The sequence below is a fragment of the Dermacentor variabilis genome, chromosome 1 (assembly GCF_050947875.1).
Source record: "Dermacentor variabilis isolate Ectoservices chromosome 1, ASM5094787v1, whole genome shotgun sequence".
Lineage (NCBI taxonomy): Eukaryota > Metazoa > Arthropoda > Arachnida > Ixodida > Ixodidae > Dermacentor > Dermacentor variabilis.
This window is the reverse complement of record NC_134568.1, coordinates 41,311,591-41,324,849: the sequence shown is the minus strand read 5'-3', so window position 1 is coordinate 41,324,849 and position 13,259 is coordinate 41,311,591. Positions and strand designations below refer to the sequence as shown.

Genomic DNA, 13,259 nt, shown 5'->3' with positions numbered 1-13,259 from the left:
TAAGTAAAGGGCTCTATTTAAGAGTAAGATGGTACTAAAGCAGGGTAAAATGGGCGTAGAGGAAATTAAGGTGACAGAACAGTGGTTGACATAAAAAATGGACAAGGTCTTCTCCTCCTCCCGAATAGCAAACAAGGCAAGGGAAAAGATCGAACACCGAATCACATGGTACAGTAATGTGTCCCGGAACATCTTCTCTTTCTTGGATATCAAACGATGTTAACTTGCCTTGGTTTTTCATATTTTGTAGACTTTATTCAGAGCCCGGAAAAAGAACCGCGTAGAAGATAACGTAATCGAAACAACTTCATAAGGTGTTTCTGAGCGCGCTCTGCAACTTCTCAAATACGACGTATGTGCTCAGATAATTGTTTTAAATTTTTTCTAATTAAACGTAACTAATTGGCCAACACTTTCGTGGTCAAAATCCTAAATCGTTTCTCGTAATTCATCCTCAGTGTTGCTGAACAGAAAATTATCGTCTGCAAACTGAAGGTTCCGCAGAAATTTGCCGTTGATCCTCATTCCTAAGCCTTCTCAGTCTAATAACTTGAGTACTGGTCAGCACGCAGTGAATAACGTTGGAGAGATTGTGTCTCCTTGCCTGACCCCTTTCTTGATAAGCAATTTTCTGTTTTTATTGTGGAGAAGCAAGGTAGGCGTGGAATACTTGAAGATATTTCTCATGATATACACGCATACCTCCTATACTTCTTGATTACGCAATGCCTAATGACTGCTGGTATCTCTACTGAATCAAATGCATTTTCATATTCTATGAAAGCCATATATGGAGGTTCAATGTACTTTGCAGATTTCTCAATTGCCTGATTGATGACATGGGTGCGACCCATTGTAGAATAGCCCTTCCTGAAGCCAGCCTTTTGGTTGATTGAAGTCAAGTGGTGGCTTGACTCTATTGCAAATTATCTCAGTGAATATTTCATGCAATACTGAAAACAAGCTAATGGACCTATAATTTATCAATTCTTTACCCCATCCGTTCTTATGTTGTAGCACAATGTTGGCGTTCTTCCAGCTTTTTGTTGCACTTAAAGTCGTGAGGCTTTGCATATGAATGGTCCCAAGCAATTCAAGCATATCTCCTGCATCATTGATTAAATGGACTCTTATTCCATCTTCTCCAGGTACTTTTCCCCGGAACATGTCTTGCTAACTTGATCACTAGTGATACAAGGAGCCTTTGTATCCTTCATGATCATTGTTATTTGCGCACAACTTGGCATGAGGACCGTGGGACGACAGACACTATCTCTACGCTATCTTGCCTGTGGGTTGTGCGTAAGTCAGACTTTACAAATTTTTTGACGCATTTTGTCTTCAAAAATTACATACGTTCATTAACGCCTCCGTACCACACGGAGGGTCTGCGTGGTTGTGGTTCGGGATGATTTTCGCTGACGGACAACGCCGCCGAAGGCGGACGCCGACGCTGGATTTTCCAGAACACGGGGCCCTTAACGCTTTCGCGTTAATTATGCTCGGCCTTCGGCCTTATTTTTCTTTCTGAGAAAGCCTGCTTCGCACTCAGCGGTGCAAAACTAAGTACGCGTGTCCATAAAAAGCATGCCACATTCTTGCTTGTAAGCGACGGGAGAGTCTTTACAACCGGTAGACACAGCTTGTACCGCGCAGACAGCGCATTAAACAGGCAGGCCATTCCTGTGGTTATGGCTCAGACGCCTCGTGCAAGGCGCTTAACACACGATATAATGGAACGCGAGGAAACAAAGGCTGGGCTTCGGGTCGCTCTCTCGTGTGCCGAAAAAGTAACGGGAGGTTCAACAAAGGGGGATACCTATGTATGGATACCCCGACTTCACCCTCGCTATCATTATCGCACGCCAACATACGAAGGATATTATCAAAGCGCAATCTCATCTCTTCCTTCTTGGAAGACAGTAAATCGGACATTATCGCAGAGAAATGGCTGCATTCTGCAATAACAAATGATGAAATCTTTTCATCTTCAAACATGTATGACATATACAGATGTGACCGCTCTATTAAAAGGGGAGGCGATGATTGATTGGTGTAATGAAAACCATTACGTCATTTTTAGTCAACACTAATTCTGATCTCAAGATTGTTTGAGTGGCCTGCACGATCTCATCTTCTAGGATACTAATAGGTAATTGTTACCGTGCACCAGATTCTAACAATTCTTTCATTAATGCTCTCCGCGACACAATCAACAAAGCCATTGAACTCTTCCCGGCTGATTTAATTTATCTTCTTGCGGATTTCAATCATCCACTATTTCCACATTGGACTCCACATCCACATTGGACTAATTTATCATCTCCTTGTCATATATCGTCTGAATTCATCAACTTGTCTTTAGACTTTAATCTCTTTCAAGCTGTCACGAAACCCACACCTGGTGCCAATGTTCTAGATCTCATTCGTAGTACAGCACCTGAAACAATAGGTCACATAGAATATTTGGATTGTTTCAGCGACCACGATTTGCTCCAAATAACGATAAACACAATGCCACCGGTTACGGGTAAAACGAGAAAACAAATTCGTGATTACAATAAAGGCAATACTAAAACAGTAATCTCAGAATTTGGAACTTTCTTCGAAAACATAATGTGGCCATCATTTTGCGATAGATCCGTTGAAGAAATCTGGCTCATGTTTAAAAATACACTGTGCGCATTAGTAGACAAGTATGTTCCACTCGTTAATATAACTAGCGATAGGTTTCACCCTTGGTTTACTAAAAAGCTTCAGCGCATGAGGAACAAGAAAAAAACGCTTGTACAATATCACTAAGCGAGATCGCACACCAGCAGCGTGGCAGAATTACAAAGCGTACCTTAAATCGTACTGCTCAGCTTTAGGTGAAGCTAAAGATAAATATTTTTCTAATGATCTTCCTGAGCTACTTAAGAACAATCCTGCCAAGTTTTGGAAAATAATAAAGCCTAGCAACGAATCAGATGAATTGTCATTACAAAACAGCAGCAATATTTCTATTCCAGACAGCGAATGTTCGGAGGTCATTAATTCAGTCTTCAGCTCTGTATTTACACTGGAGAGCACTTCAAATATACCTTTTGTTTCAGAATTACGCTACCAATACATGGAACCTATTGAAGTCACTTTGGAGGGCCTCTCTTCTCTCATAAATAATCTTAAGATGTCTTCTTCATGTGGCATAGATGGTATAAACTCAAAGATTTTAAAGAATACGGTGGAAATATCAAGCAGAATTCTTTTTTACATACTCAGACAATCACTTGCGACAGGCCACCTTCCCGCAGGTTGGAAGATGGCGAAAGTTATACCTGTATTTAAAACTGGCAGCAGGAACTCCTGTGAGAATTATCGTCCCATTTCATTGACATGCATTCCCTGCAAGTTGCTTGAACACATTATCGCTTCGCAGATTTACAGACATCCTGAGACTAACAAATTCCTTTTTCATAATCAGCATGGCTTTAGGAAGGGCCTCTCGTGCGATACACAGTTATTTGAATTTACAAGAGACCTACACACTAACTTAAGTTATAACTTACAAATTGATTGCTTGTACCTTGATTTTTCGAAGGCATTCGACCGTGTCGCACATTGTCGCCTAATATCAAAACTCTCCGCACTTAAATTGGACTGTCTTACCTTGTCATGGCTCCGAAATTTCCTGTCTAATCGTCAGCAGTTTACTATTGCAAATAACTACTCTTCCTCCGTAACAGACGTTTCTTCTGGTGTACCACAGGGTAGCGTCCTCGGTCCCTTGCTTTTTCTAATATTTATTAACGACTTAACTCAAAATTTGTCCTCCACCATCAGAATATTTGCCGACGACTGCATAATTTATCGCCCAATTAAAAACTCAGATGATCATCTCGTTCTTCAGCAAGACCTTCAACAAATCAATAACTGGTGCAATAAATGGCTAATGACTTTAAATACCACAAAATGCAAAGTAATGTATTTTACCCGGAAGCCGGCAACCTCACAGTATCCCTACCATATTAACAATTACACTGTTACAACAGTTACACAATATAAGTATCTAGGTGTTCTATTCACATCGAATCTTTCTTGAACAGAGCATATCACGCCCGTTTCAGCTAATGCCTCCCAATCGTTGGGGTACTTGCGACGCAACTTAAGAAATGTTCCTTCAAATGTTCGCAAGCTAGCTTACCTAACTCTCGTTCGTCCCAAGCTCGAGTATGCATCTCCCATTTGGTCCCCTCACCAGAAATACCTAATTGAAACGCTAGAACGGATCCGGAACAGAGCAAGCCGCTTCATCATAAACGATTACAGCTACCAGTCTAGTGTCACACAAATAAAACTTAAGCTTTCATCACAATCCTTGAGCACCCGCCGAGACGTTGCCCTTTTATCACTGCTTCACAAGTTCCTTCACTCCACTCGAACACGCGCATGCTTGCAACGACCCTACTCCACGTCACATAGGCTTCATAATCATTTCAGCTATGCCCGCCTTTACGGGTCTACAAACGCATTCCATTACTCTGCTCTCCCTCGTGCCATCGGAATATGGAATTCGCTCCCGGACAGCATTGCAAGCCAGTCCAACTACGATTCATTTCGTGATGCCTTGACTGAATGCATGACTAAAGAAAAGTGAAGTTTTACGTTTGTCGCACAATGCTTTCTGTATTTGCACTATCTTTTACAGCTTATTGTCGCATTATTACCGTTATGTCGTTATGGTTACCGTTTCGTTGGAATGTCGCTTCCGTAACTTTTCTGTCATTGTTGTTCATTATTACTGTTTAACACTCTGATCTTGTTAATTACACGACTTCACTGAAAACAATCTGTGTGATTTATTCGTTGTTATTATATTATGTTTTTTATGTTTCTTCTTTTCCCTAGTGAATCGTGAACTAAATAATTCTTTTTTCATCTCAGTTGTACTTGCGGTTGTACGCTGTAAACAGATACGGTTTATAGATGTCTTGTATTCTATGTATTTTCTATGTACTGCCACCCTTACTCAATGCCTCACCTTGAGGCCTGTAAGGTATTTTTAAATAATAATAATAATAAATATGCCACGCATTTCATTACACCTTCCCGAACGTAACTGCAGCGAGCAAATATCCTTGAGGAACGTGACAGACTCACGCCTCGCTCTTGGTAAATACGTCGCTTCAAAATTTAGCTTTCAGCAGTAGATTCTAAAGATTCAGCCCGAACTACGTGGTTAACGGCGATGCCAGCGGCTACACGTTTGGGCTCTATTACTGTATTTCGTCGCATTTCTTCCTTACCCCTTTGCCATGAAGCGCGCGCATGACGAACTGGTCAGGCAGAGTTACTATTCGCCAATATACAGTCCTGCAAATATTCTAACCCGGCTTCTCGTGCATGTTGGGACTAAGAAGAGAGTCATCGTTTCCGAGCTGAATTACGGAAGCAAAGCGCACCCACGCTCCAAGGCTCGCTTTCACGTGGAATGCATACCCTGCTTGTATTAGCTGCTGCAGGAGAATTGAGAAGTAGACGCTCAGTGCTGAGATGTGCGCCGCCTCTTTTGAAGAATAAGTACATAAACACTATAGTCGTAATCTTTTTCGTCGTATCCTAAAACCACGCTGCTGTCGGATATATTTGTCGAGGGCCTCGTACATCTGCACTTTGTGCTCGTCAAAGAACGCATACACATTTCTTTTTTCCACCGTAATCTGAGCAAGTACTACTACCGATTTTAAGAGAAGTAAGGCGTGGCTCAACCTCGCGCCTGGCAACGCTACTGCTGCTTTTTTCTTTCTTTTTTTCTTTTTCTCGGAGGAACGTTCCTTCGAAAATGTCGCCTTGTAAAGTCTTTCATGCCAGTGCGAGTTGAGAGCTGTAACTTACAAACGACGCGACGCGCCTATGCACACGTGGACATTTTTCATGATGACCAAAATATTTTCCTCCAGAAATACGACTCCGTTTGAAAACAGGGTTTCCTTCGAGGGTCCTTCGGTCGCTTTTCTTATGCTTTCCTTTTAGGGGGAAAAGGACTAAAGGGCAAAGAGGATGAGCTTATTGCAGACGCTGTACATTTCTTGCTTGCTCCAGCTGTACACAGGGTCTCCACGTAACTTGAGCCAAAAATTAAAATATATGTAAATTCCTCGCAGCTGGACAGAACAAAGCTAATGCTGGAGCCGTTGCTTGGACATACTCAGATTATTCTTTAAATTTCTCCCTAATTACATAATTAGTCCGTATTAATTAATCCACGTCTCAATTATTATTATTATTAGATTAAAAGTGTCAATGAGAAAATTGCAGAGCAACATGGACAACTCCCGATACAGCTTTCTGTTCCTCGATGCGTGCTACATAAAACTTTTTTTCCGAGCGTGAGGGAAGCCCGCAAATGCACGCAAAATTGCCGCGCGACTGGCCGCTTGATGCACTTCGCTTGTTAATTCAGTTAGCAATAGAATATTTCCAACTTTATAGGCCCGATAAACCTACTCTCCTTACTTCATGTAGCTGCCCACGAATTTTCTATCGCAGTCGATGCTTCGTCTTTCGGGCGAAACTGCGACTTTTAAAAAAATCTTGGTGCATGATAGTTGGGACGTCCTGTATATGGAGAAACATGTAAAAATTATTTCTTATCGCTCTTCTTATATCATTACTGCTTCTGATCTCTTTGTCACGGAGTTTGCTTCAATCTCAGCGCTACTCTGTCTCTCTATAGTTGTCTGTAGTTCTTTAGCTTTTAATGATATTCCTGAGCCTGTAATGTCCTTACTCTTGTATACGTAGCATGGAAATGCGGAATGACAACGAAGACGAATAGGTTCTCGTCCATGTCGTGTACGGGTGTCACAGCGCAAGAATTTCTTTAGAAAAAACCCATTATTAGAAAGAATGATACACAGGGACAATTTCTCAACTTGAAGGGTGTTACAAGGGCGTAAATTGTGTTTTTTTATTTACTCCTTGCTTTACACCTATTTAGCAGCCATTAGCTAATAAAACCACATACGAAGTTTGCGTGTGGGCAGGAACATCACTACACAATACAAAAAAAAAAAACATCCGTGAAGGGGGGGAAATGGGTATTGAGCAGTAATTGTGCACCCGAAGGAGGGTGTTCTTGAACCCATCAGCATGCACCGCTAAAACCTAAAAGTTCTAAGGACCGGTATTTTCGTCATCAGTATCTCAGAAGTTGAGGCAAGCGTTGCCTCGCTAGTTAACGGCAAAACTCATGGCCATGATTGATTGAATGTAGATTTCTATGGGTGTTTTTGCTCTGTGTTAGCTTCCTTTCTGCCTAGAGTGTATGTGAACAAGCTTATACATTAGGATACCTACCCACCACGCTATATAAACGACACGCAATATTTATCCCAAAAAGCAGTAATGCAACTAAATTGCAAACATTTCAGGAATATTGCCCCCGCTAACTTTATACAACGTCAACTATAAAATATTTGCGATGATGCTACCTAGCCGGCTTGAATTCGGCTACCTACCTAGCCGAGTTCAAGCCGTAATTGAATCAATTGTTGGAGACCATCAATGATGTACTATTAGAGGGAGCTTAATCCAGACAAGCATCTACGTTGCACAGTCCCTGCTTGAGTGTGTAGCAGAAAGCGTAGGCCAGGCCGGAATAATGCGGGTTGATTTCGCAAAGGCATTTAATGAAGTTAGTCAATGCTTCTTGTTTTGTGTGTTAGAGCACGTAAAGATTGCGTGACGTATTCTTAAAGGTTCGTCAGCATTTGTTAGTCTAATCGCTCGGCAACGCTAATACTTAAAGGTTGTCTAACCGAATCTACCTACTTCGTGGTGTCGGTAAGGCAGGTCTGACCATTATCCCCTGGTTCGGTTTGCGTTTGAAACGGCTTTACGCGCAAATTTTGAAAGACTATAACTTTCATTGATTGATATTGCCTTTAAATGAGGTTCGTGTACTTGCCTATGCTGGTAGCATAGCCTTATTTTGCGCTTAAAAGACAATTGTAGACACTCGCCGTGTCATCACGCTACACGTTTCTGCGTGCAGTTTCTGGTACAACTGTTAACTTTGACAAGAACTCAATATTTCGGTGTGGTCTATGGTGTATGATGCCTAAAACCACTTTGCAGGAATTCAATGGAAGCAGGACATGACGTACTTAAACGTAACACTCTCTCAATATCAAAATAGCAATCACTCGTCCTCAAAAGTTACAGAAGTACAGGATAAGGTTAACACATGGGGGGACACGGGCGGCAGTTTTCCACAAGCAGCCGAGTTGAAGCTTGCAATGTGTTCCTATAACAGCTCTAGTTATGTATGTCCTGCAGGTATTACACTGCTCATTGATTATGTTGCCAGCTTTCCATTTCTTTGCTCCTTTTGTCTGTAGCTCGTGTGTTGAGGCCATGTGGTGGTAAAAATTGTTTAAATTCAGGGGTTACCTTCCACAACCGCGATTTGACTACGAGGCACGCTGTAGTGAAGCACTTGGGGATAATTTTGACCGCCCTGGGTTTTATTAACTCGCACGTAAATCTAAGCACACGATTTTTTTTTTGCATTTCGCCTAGACTAAATTTGGACGCCGAGGCCGGATACACCTATAAGCTAAGCAACTTGTCTTACGTCTGTTCTGCTTTCGTGATGAGTCCTGTTCGGATAGAAATGTTAAAATTTCCCTGGTGCAACTACTTTCCAGAAATAGTTGCGTCGTCAGCTGCCAGAGACGTACCAACTTCGGGCTACTTAAAGGAGGTTGTCGAAAGTTGGTACTTTATAAAAGCTCACTTTCATCTTGATAACATTGTCACTAACTCCCGAAAGAAAATTTCCTCTGCACTGGTGTACGCGTTTGTCACTGCTTCCTTTTAGCGTGCACCTTACTTATACTGCTATTAGCTCGATGTACTGAAGCGTGTCCTTCGAATGATCATTTCTTCAAGGATCAAAACATTTCTCGATAAGTTACATTCGGCAACCTTTGCTGTCAAAACATGATTCGAGAAAAGGAGCTGTTTAAGGAGGTATGGTAGCGTAAATAGTACATGTTAGTTTTAACGTAATATTTTAGAAATGACTGCAGGCATTCACATCAAATTTCACCTGCTTACAAAAGATGCTCTTGGGTACAACATGAGAGACTTTGTTTGTGTCTACATGGTATGCCTTTCATGTGGCCCACTCCCAAAAGTTCAGGTGTGTTTAATTATTTGATGTACCTTTTCTCTGCAACCACGCAGAGGAATGTGCTGAGATTGCAGTGTCAATCTTAATACACATAGGTTATATCTGAACCAAAGATATATCAGATACACTGTGAAGTTCGCACCCCCAAACATATCTCTGCTTGCACAAAGCTACAAGGAGTTTCTTGCAGTGTAATTTTTTCCAGAGTTACCATTTAAATCATAAGAGATTTTTTTAGTTCAGGGTATTGATGACTGGTTGTTGTACATTTGTACAAAGTCTGAATGGAATGGGATGAATACTTTCTGAGAAAAGGTACATTGAACTTGAAAAATTGATAAAAAATCCAGTTTGGGAGAAATGAAGTTTTCGTACGAATACTGCTTCTGAATGCTCAGAATGCCCCAGGAGAATACATTTCACTGCTGACTTTCTTGCAGGTGTCTCCAAAACCCTTGTTAGTGTTCCTTTTTATCTGTTGTCTTTCCTTGCTCTCGGCAGAGTCATAGAATTCTACCCTGTCAACATGCTCTTTCTCCATCCTGTCGAGGGCAATACTACAAAACAGACCTGGACCAATTCCAAGGGCCTCCAGAACAGCTTTTCGTGCAGAATTACCGTCATTGTAGTAGGCTACAGTATTGATAGTAGCTGTCTTCAATGCGTAAGTACTGACAAAGTTTTCTTAGGGCAGCGGCACCAGATGAGCTGGTTGAGCGACTCATTGGTGTTCTTGTTCGTCCATGGAGACATTTGCTCAGAAGACCGATTACCTTTGAAAGTTCTCTTTCTGCTCTATTTGCTGGACGACCATGTCATCTTCTGCGCAAATAATACTTTTGAAACTCGAAAGAGAGGCGACAATGACCATGTCAGCAAAAGCAAGACTTTGATGTATTAGTTCTTTTCTACAAAGGACTATTACGTCAAACTCTTGCTTCGAGTTGTTAACAAATTTGACTTCGCCCTGCCATCTGCTAGCCGCCTGGTTAGCTTAGATGGTAGAGTGGCTGCCCCAGAAAAGCGGTAGTCCGCGGTTTGAGCCCCGGAACAGGACAAATTTTTCATCATCTGTGATGCTTTTCATTCGAGGAACCCGTATGGGTTTCCTTTGTGGCAATTGCTACAATTGGGTGGATGTATCATTTTCTTTTAATTAATATAGGATTATTTAGCACAAATAGTTAACTTGCCACACACACAAGCAAAAAAAGCTACGCCAATACGATAAAAACCACGAACGCCAACGACAAACAAACAGGCCTCCGCCCGCCATTTTTAAACGCCAGGGCGTGCCGCACACTTCGGCGCGACATTTGAACCGCTTTGAGCGGACGCTCGAGGTCGCGCTTGGGCAGGATTGTTCCTCGTATTGCAGTCGATTTTTCTGTGGCAAAATTGCAAATTCGATTTTTTTTTTGGGGGGGGAGGAGGGGGTTTACCTTACCATAACCCCTTAATGCTGTGGTTGAAAACCTGCCGCTTGTGTCAGCGTGACGAAGAAATCGATCGCTATTTGCCGCACATAAATAGCGATCGATTTCTTCGTCACGCTGACACAAGCGGCAGGTTTTCAACTACAGCATTAAGGGGTATACATCACATCCTATACTTCGGTCATTCATGCAAGTCACACTTGTCAATGCGTTACCCGACTTAATCGTTTCTTCGAATTTTTCTTCGCGTTTATGCTTGTGGGGATTCATGCAAGAAGTTTACTTGGCGATTCGTTTCCTGACAGTTCGGTTTTCCACTGAATACTTGTACTCTGTGTCGCGTAAAACGTTATACAAAGATCTATTGTCCATGCCCTTTCCGCCTCCATTTTACCGATCACTATACATTGAATGGCCAGGTCACGATGTTCTAAAGCGAGTTCGTAAAATGTATATATCCCCTTGCTGCAAAACATTCTTTTATAAACTTCATAGTGAAACCATACCGGTTAAAACATGGCTACAGAAAAAGGGTATCTTTGTCTCTTCTGTTAACTGCCGCCTTTGTGACGTACCAGAGACGATTGAACATTGTTTTATTAGCTGCACCGACGCCATACTATTTTGGGATGTCCTCCAACGGACTTTAAAAAAAGACTTTGACATCAACGCTCATACTGTGCGATACCTGTTGCCGACCGCTGATAATAGTGCACCTTTGGATATGTTTTTTTCGCATCGGAATGCACAGTTTGTGGAAAACGCGAATGATGGACCGAAACGCCGAAACGGTTGTACCTACAAGGGTGAATTTCATCCAAATGACCCTACACCTAAAGCAGGTTTATGAAGGTCTTGATACCCAGCCAAGCTGGTACCCCATTTTGGTGAGGTGCCTATCCTTACCACCCTTCTAAAGTGAAACCACATTTCTACCCACAGTATGAACGATGCCTTTTCTTTGAGTGACTATCATTGTGCTCTCCATTCTCTGACTATGCACAACTGGTGAATATCGGGTTGTTGCTACTGTAATAAATACCATGAAAGAAAGAAAGAAAAAAAGAAAAAATCGATCGCTGTTTCGCAGACTGGTAGGGATGCCGCACTCTTCTCAGACATTTCCCAAATAGCGCTTGAGACAAAATGAGGCAACAAACCATACATAATTTGTTTTCTACTTTTTTAAAAAATCCATGTGACCCACCACATGACATGTTTAAGTTAATTAGCCTGCATAGTCTTTGGTGCGATAGATTATGTGACAGGCATGCTAAAGCACCGCTAAACACTCGGTCGTTCTTTCGGCAATCAGCTGCACAGTTTTCTCAGTATGAGTGCAGCTCAAGAATCACCGCCAGAATGAGTACATTTATTGAGCGCTCGCGCTTGCATGCCTGTCCCATGAGGGCAATTGTTTAGAGTTACATTCAAGTATAGTAGACAGACAGACAGACAGACAATGAACTTTTATTGAGGTCCTGAGGAGCTTTGTTTTTTCTAGAGTGTTCTACTGTCATGTAATAAACAAACTAAAGAAAAAGCTCCCGTGTGCAGCATTGATTAGAGCGTCTTTCTTGCACGTGAACTTGCCGAGTTCAAATCTACCTGCGTTTGTCTCTTCCGCAAACTGCTCACAAATTAATTATTTGTTCTTGAATTACGTATGCATTATACTAAATGAAGTAAACAGTGGAAAGTACGGCGTGCTTAGCGACAAGATCATTTGCACCCCGTTGAGTGTACAATTTTTGACTGTGCATCTTCAGTCACTAATATGCCTGCGTCATAAGCGGAGCCAGCTTATAACGCATTATTCATCCTTAAGAGGAAGCTTTAGCTCGGGTGCTCCTATCTAGATACATGTGAAAGGACAATTTGTTTTTCTCGGCAACTACTGCACTAAATTTGGCGAGGTTTGTTGCATTTAAAAGAAAAACTTGTAGTGACTGTTAATTTCGAATTTTTGATTAGGTGGTCAATTTTTTAGTGCAAATTGGCAAAACATAAAACATTTCAAGAAAACGAAACTATGAAGTTTACAACTCTCTAACTCGGCAAATAAAAATATCACAATTTTGTGCATTTAGGCCGATAGTACATCTAAAGCGGACAAAATTGATATGTTACGCATGAATCTGAAAAAAATTCAGTAATATGAAAATACAGCTTTCTCAGAATCCTTGTAGACAACATAATAAATTCATGTAAGATATTAAATATAAATCGTCCTATCGAATTTGTCCGCTTTCCAATGATCTAATGGCTGCATTTTACAGAACCGCGATATCTGTTCTTGATGCAGAGCTATTAATTTATAAACTTCGTGCGTCTTTTTTTTTTTCGAACTTTCTCATTTGTCAAAGTTCTTTTTCACAAAATTCAGAGCCTAAATCAAAATTCCGCTTGCAAATGTCACTATAATTCATCTTTCTCCTTCAAATGCGGCAATTTTCATTAATATTGGTCCAAGGGTTATTTCAGAAAAGTGTGTTTGTGTTTTACATGCATTTGAATAGGCCGCGTCGGAGTTGGGCCCGAGCTGAAGCTTCCTCTTAAAGGGAAAACAGAGGTGAGGCACTCTCGACATGGGGGGGGGACCCGAATTTTAGGGCACGTCCTCTTAGTATGTGTGTATACGCACA

At 41.5% G+C, this 13,259-nt stretch overlaps 1 protein-coding gene across 1 annotated transcript in view; it reads left to right on the top strand.

The window, feature by feature from the left end:
* LOC142576687 (visual pigment-like receptor peropsin) overlaps window positions 1-13,259 on the top strand; it is a 289,960-nt gene that overhangs the window by 113,004 nt on the left and 163,697 nt on the right. The window lies entirely within an intron of this gene.